The sequence below is a fragment of the Oryctolagus cuniculus genome, chromosome 15, assembly GCF_964237555.1.
Source record: "Oryctolagus cuniculus chromosome 15, mOryCun1.1, whole genome shotgun sequence".
NCBI classification, from domain to species: Eukaryota; Metazoa; Chordata; class Mammalia; order Lagomorpha; family Leporidae; genus Oryctolagus; species Oryctolagus cuniculus.
In genome coordinates this window covers 78077559-78084635 of record NC_091446.1, presented here as the reverse complement: position 1 = coordinate 78084635, position 7077 = coordinate 78077559, and positions in this window count along the sequence as shown.

Genomic DNA, 7077 nt, shown 5'->3' with positions numbered 1-7077 from the left:
TACCTGTTAGTTGACTCCTCCTAGCTAAGAGAGCTGCATTTGGGGTACCCTGGAGCCCCCTTCTAGGAGAGATCCTCTCACCCAGGCACTTGCCAGGCATGCTGCCAGGGCCTGGGATTCTGTACCACAGTCCAAGGGCTCAGAGTCAAGGCCCAACAGGTTAAGGTGGCTCCGAGATTGAGGAGGGCTCTGATTTTACCACTGAGAAGAGAACCATAAAAAGAAATCCTCGAATCCTAAAAGTTCAGACATGATCCTACAGGTTTAATTAGGAGTAGCACGCTGTTTACAGCAAATTATAAACTGTGGAGAACACATCTCAGTGGACACTCCCACAGGAGGTCCCACGAGCCCTTCCGTCTCCAAAGTCCACATGCAGCAGATTTGCAATGCCAGCCGCAGAAATCCCTTTCCAGAGCTTTCTGTGGCCCACAACCTCACGGCAAGTCTCTGCTTCTGCTTCCTTTCTTCGTGGAACCTGCAGCCCACCCTACTGTGTTCCTGGCTGCTTATGCACCCACCCCCTGGAGCAGCTCTTCAGGCCCAGCCCAGCAGCGTGTTATACTGGGAAGAACAAACGCTGGAGCCAAACCCCAGGTGTACTTCCTGGCTTTTGATCTTGGGCAAAGTTTGTCAACCTCGCAGACTCCAAGAGGAAACAAAACATCGATCCACTGAGGGGAAAGTGAGAATTAACTCAGCTACAAGAGGGTGCTCCAAAATTCATTGGAAAACAGACTGAAAAGATAAATTTAGGGACATGTATTTGGTGCAATGGTGAAGACTGTTCTTGGGACACCACATCCCAGGTTGGAGGGGCTTGTTCAAGTCCTGGCTCCACTTCCAATCCAGCTTCCTTCTGATGTGCACGCTGGGAAGCAGTGGTGATGAATCAAGTAATTGAGCCCCTGCAGATAAAAAATCTCTCTCTGTGTGTTTCTGTCTCTCTTCTCTGCCTTTCAAATAAATAAAGAATAATATAAGAATTTTTTAAAGATGTTTGTGTCAGTGCAAAATATTTTTAAAGCCATATGTAGTTTCTTCAGCTTTCTGTGAGCATTAAGAAGACCTCTCGTATCAGCATCAAGTTAGCACTCGATTTTAGTCACCTTTCCTTTTCTTTTTTTTTAAAGATTTATTTTATTTATTCGAAAGAGTTACAGAGAGAGGTAGAGACAGAGAGAGAGGTCTTCCATCCACTGGGTCACTCCCCAGATGGCTGCAATGGCTGCAGCTGCGCCCATCCAAACCCAGGAGCCAGATAAGGTTCACTCCTCAGATGGCTGCGACAGTTGAGGCTGAGCCAGGCGGGCCTGGAATTCCATCCGGGTCTCCCACATGGGTGCAGGGACCCAAGGACTTAGGCCATCTTCTACTGTTTTCCCAGGCCACAGCAGAGAGCTGGATCGGAAGAGGAGTAGCCGGGACTAGAACCGGCGCCCATATGGGATGCGGAGCTTCAGGCTAGGGCTTTAACCCACTGTGCCACAGCGCCAGCCCCTCTTTTTCCTTCTAGAAAGTCGGCGGTCCAGTGTTAACATTAAAGAGGGGAGAAAACAAATCGTAAATCTCAATTAATTACTTCAAGTACAGCCCAGTGCAGGAGCTGGTATTATGGAGCAGCAGGTCAAGCTGCCTGAGACACAGGCGTCCCATATGAGTGCTGGTTTGAGTCCAGGCTGCTCCTCTTCCCATCCAGCTCCCTGATAATGCATCTAGGAAAGCAGCCTAAGATGGCCTAAACACTTGGGCCCCACCAGCGACATGGGAGACCCGGATGGAGTTCCAGGCCCTCCTGGCTTGAGCCTGGCTCAGCCTCCACTGTCGCAGCCATCTGGGGAGTGAACCTTATCTCTCCCTCTCTTTCTGTGACTCTGCCTTTCAAATAAATAAATCAGTCCTTAAAACAGCAAACAGGCCAATGCAGTTCAGCAAATAGAATGTGAGCTGCGCTTCAGCTTGAGCTGGGCTCTGTTCTTCATGCCAGCCTCTGCCCTCGACTTTCCCTCTGCAAACTGTGGCTGCCCACTGCCAGCCCAGGGTAGAGCTCTCCGGAGCTGTCCTATAGCATCTCCCTGGCCCTCTGCCTCTTAGCCCTGGGCTGAGCGTAGACTGCAGCGCTGTTATGGGGGCCTTCTCCAGGGCATCAAGTTTGTTTAAATGAGTAACAACAAAGGGCATGGTGGTTTTATTTTTAGTTTATTTTAAGAGAGAAATCTTCCATTTGCTGGTTCACATCCGAAATGGCCACACAAAGCCAGGAGCCAGGAATTCCATCCAGGCTTCTCACATGGGTGATAGGGACCCAAGCACTTGGGCCCTCTTCCACTGCCTTTCCAGACACATTAGCAGGGAGCTGGATCAGAAGCTCTGCAGCTGGGACTCGAACCAGTGCTCAGATGTGGGATGCCTGCACAGCAAGCAGTTGTTTAAGCCCTGTACCGCAACACTGGCCCCTGATTTTTCCCCCATCTTGCTAAAATGTTAGGTTGTAAAAGAAATGGCACAATTGTCAGAGATCTCTGGGGAACACGAATTTACTTTGCCTTTAGCTCTGCTTTGTGGCAAAGTTGGACAAACAGTTCTTGCCATGTGATCGTGAAATTGCACAGCCATGCAGCTCTTTGCTGCACCGTTCTGTGAGCTGTGTGAAGCAAGCTGTGTTTCATTCACCTCTGAGTGCTCCTTAGCCTGGGCCTGGCTCAGCTCTGTCTTAATCCCAGTACTGCTGGTGAATAAACATTAGTGGGGAAAATGCAATGAAAACATAAGTTTATTGGGGGGGAGGGTAAACACTTTAAGATTCGTGCAGTGGAAAGCCAAGACACTGGCAAAAAATGTCCTACATGAAAGACCTCAGTGGGTGAGACCCCAGTGGAAAGAAGTGGCCATCAAATATGGAGGTACATTTCTCTAAAGGGAGGAGAGAACTTCCACCTTGCTTATGGCCTTGTCTAAATACTGATGGATTTTGTGGACTCAAAAGCCTTCCATAGCCTAAGCAGCTCATCTTAAGAGCCTTGGGTGATCACTGACGTCATTCATAAGAGTGTTAATTGTTAAGTCAACAACAGGAGTCACTGTGTGCTAACTTCCCATGCAGACCTCTGTCCTGAATGAGTTGTATTATAATTATGTGTAAGTGCCTGCAAAAGATGTATCATTCTTGGGTGCTTTTTTAAAGTTAATTAAGGGGCTGGCACTGTGAGGTAGCGGGTAAAGCCACCACCTGCAGTGCCAGCATTCCATATGGGCGCTAGTTCGAGTCCCGGCTGCTCCATTTCTGATCCAGCTCTCTGCTATAGCCTGGGAAAGCAGTAAAAGATGGCCCAAGTCCTTGGGCCCCTGCACCTGTGTGAGAAGACCTGGCAGAAGTTCCCGGCTCCTGGCTTTGGATCAGCTTAGCTCTGACCATTGCTGCTAATTGGAGAGTGAAACAGCAGATGGAAGACCTCTCCCTCTTCCTCTCCTCTCTCTGTGTAACTCTGACTTTTAAATAAATAAAAATAAATCTTGGCCGGCGCCGCAGCTCCCTTGGCTAATCCTCCACCTGCGGCGCCGGCACCCCGGGTTCTAGTCCCAGTTGGGGTGCCGGATTCTGTCCCGGTTGCTCATCTTCCAGGCCAGCTCTCTACTGTGGCCCAGGAGTGCAGTGGCGGATGGCCCAAGTGCTTGGGCCCTGCACCCGCATGGGAGACCAGGAGGAAGCACCTGGCTCCTGGCTTGGATCGGCACAGCAGGCCGACCATGGCTGCCCTTTGTGGGGTGAACCAACGGCAAAGGAAGACCTTTCTCTCTGTCTCTCTCTCTCACTGTCTAACTCTGCCTGTCAAATAAATAAATAAATCTTAAAAAATTAAGTTTCTAAAAAAATTAAAGAAGTGAAGTTAACTTCAGATGCAATGACTTTGAACAGCCTTTGTCTCGACTGTTGAGGAAGATTTTTATTTTTGTTGTTTTTTTTGTGTGTGTGTATGTATGTGCAAATTGTTGAACTCTTTACTTAGTATAAAGTTGGTTTTCTGTGTATAAAGTTAATAGAAAATGGATCTTAGTGGAGAATGGGACTGGGAATGGGAGATAGAGGAGGAGGAGGGGTAGGAGGGTGGATATGGTGGGAAGGATCACTACATTCCTAAAGTTGTACTTATGAAATGCATTAAGTTTGTATTCCTTAAATAAAAGTTTTCTTTGGGGGGAAAAAGATTCATGCAGGGTTTTTTTTCCCCCAGAATTCTTAAATAATAAAGCAGCATGGTTTGTTTTTTTAATTTATTTTATTTATTTGGAAAGCAGGGAATTGGGAGAGACCTTCACCCACTGGGTCACTCCCCAGATGGCAACACATCCGAGTCTCCGATGTGAATGGCAGGGGGACAGGTGCGTGGGCCATCTTCTACTGCCTTCCACCAACTTTGGAGAGCCCCTGAGCTGTTTCTCTGGGTGCCTGTTAGAGTATTTAATCTGTCTCCACCTTGGCTTCCCTAGGCGTCATGAAGATTGAAAGCAGAGAGAGAGAGAGAGGTGAAGTGCTGAGCACCGTGCATCAGCACTGGAAGTCCCTGCCCCCGACTCATCTCCTTTCCTCTAAGGTCACATTCTGATTCCTAAACAACAAGCCATGAGATTCTATCATTCCAAACAACTGGAGAAACATCTGGCATCCATGGTCAGGTCTCAGCCACTGCCTGGGGCCTCGGCAACAGCATTTCCCTCCTCCTGAACCTGCAACCTAGTATTACCACACACCATGTAGTAGCCTGCTCACGTTAGGCCTGGGCTTGCAAGACAGAGATAAGTCAACCGGGAGATGGGGAAAGGTAACCTCTCGTTAGCAGGTCAGAGCTGCCAGCCCACTTCAAACCTCGTGTCACTCAGGAATCTGATTTGCCCTCCCAACTTCAGAGCCTGACTCGGTCCTGGTTCCTGGGATGGCCCTGGGCATGTGGCACCAAATCCTAGCATGGAGCATGAGCCTACAGTGACTGTGTCTTTCACTCCTCTGGCCTGAGTCCAGAGTAGCTTTGCCGGGAAACAGATGGAGCCTGAACATCAAGGCTGCTGACTTTCCAAGCCCCTTGTGAGTACGAGGAATGACTTGAATAGTAGTCTCAGTTGAGCGGTTGCAATTAGGGAACATTTCTATGTAAGCAAGCTTTCGGGATAGCCTGCTTAAAGAGATTTCAGAAGAAAGAGACCCAGAGACCCGTGACTGCAAGCATTTGTGATGATGCATTTTTAAAGATTGATTTATTTATTTGAAAGTCAGAGTTACACACAGAGAGAAGGAGAGACAGAGAGAGAGAGAGAGACAGACAGAGAAAGAGAGAGAGGGCTTCCATCTGCTGGTTCACTCTCCAGTTGGCCACAACAGCTGAAGCTGCACTGATCCGAAGCCAGGAGCCAGGAGCTTCTTCTGAGTGTCCCATGAGGGTGCAGGTGCCCAAGGAATTGAGCCATCTTCCACTGCTTTTCTAGGCCATAGCAGAGACCTGGATCAGAAGTGGAGCAGCCGGGACTTGAACTGGCGTCCATGTGGGATGCTGGCACTGCAGGCACCGGCTTTATCCACTGCACCACAGCGCCGGCCCCTGTGATGATGCATTTTTCTGATTCTAAGTGAGGACATACAGTTCATTTCTTAAACGTGGCACTGTGAAACTTGGCTCCCACATCAGTCAGGAGGCCCTCCTCCCATCGACTCCTGCTTTTCTCCAGTGCCTCCCTCTCTTGCAGACGCAGCAGAAGGGGTGTCTGTCACAGTGAACACATGCAGTGTAGGGTTCCTACCACCACTTGCATTCCTTCTTCCACCCTGGGCATGCTGGATGCCCTGTACCAATCCTGCCACAAATGCTAGGACCCTCTGGCATTCCCAAATACTCCATTAGAAGGAAAACATAAGCTCTCCAGTAGCTGGCTCCTCCCCTGTACATAAAACAAGTTTTAAATAGTCTCTTTATATCTATTGTTATGCATCAAATAGGCTTTGAGATAGATTCAGACAAACAAATAACAAATGTGCCAATGGAAAGATAGTCTATAGAATTTGCTGGAGTGGGGCCAGTGCAGTAGGTTAAGCTGCCACCTGCTATGCTGGCATACTGTATTGGGGTGCCCAGTTTGAATCCTGGCTGCTCCATTCCAATCCAACTCCCTGCTAATGAGCCTGGTAAGGCAGCAGAAGATATCTCAAGTATTTGGACCCCATGTAGGAAACCCAGATGGAGTTTCTGGCTCCTGGCTTCAATTTGGCCTAGCCCTGGCCAATGAGGGTATCTGGGGAATGAACCAGTGGACGGATGGAAGTTCTCTCTCTCTCTCTCTCTCTCTCTCTCTCTCTCTCTCTCTGTAACTGACTTTCAAATAAATAAATAAACCCTTAACAAGGAAGAATTTGCTTAGAAGATGTTTTGGGTAGAGTTTGTTGTGAGAAGGGACCTCAGTTCTCCACGAAGTGATCGCAACGATGGCATTCTTGCGGCATCTTAGTCCCAAGTCTCTCCAGTGGATTGCCTAATTGTAGGCGGGGGAGGGGGGAAACCAGAAAAACAAAAGCAGACTCCAGCGTGCACACTGCTCTGGAAAAGGAATTCAGAGTTTTCCCCTGTTTGCTGGATGCGTCAACGTGCTCTGAATTGTCAATCCTCATAGCTGCTGCTTGGGCGAACAGGTGAGGGAGACAGAGCCATAGCCGGACAATTGTGGAGTAATGTGAAAATGCAGGCGTGCTGGGGGTGGCGCTGTGGCACAGTGCCAGGGGCACAGAAACCTGCAGTGCATCCCATGTGGGCGCCAGTTCGAGACCCGGCTGCTCCATTTCCGATCCAGCTCTCTGCTATGGCCTGGGAAAGCAGTAGAAGGTGGCCCAAGTCCTTAGGCCCCTGTACCCGTGTGGGAGACCCAGAGGAAGCTCCTGACTCCTGGCTCTTGGCATCAGATCGGCCCAGCTCCAACCGTTGTGGCCAGTCTGTAACTCTGCCTCTCAAATAAATAAATAAATCTTTAAAAAAAATAAAGAAAAAAATGCGGGCGTGCTGTGGAAATGCCAAGAGGGTCGCTGACCCACAGAGCGGC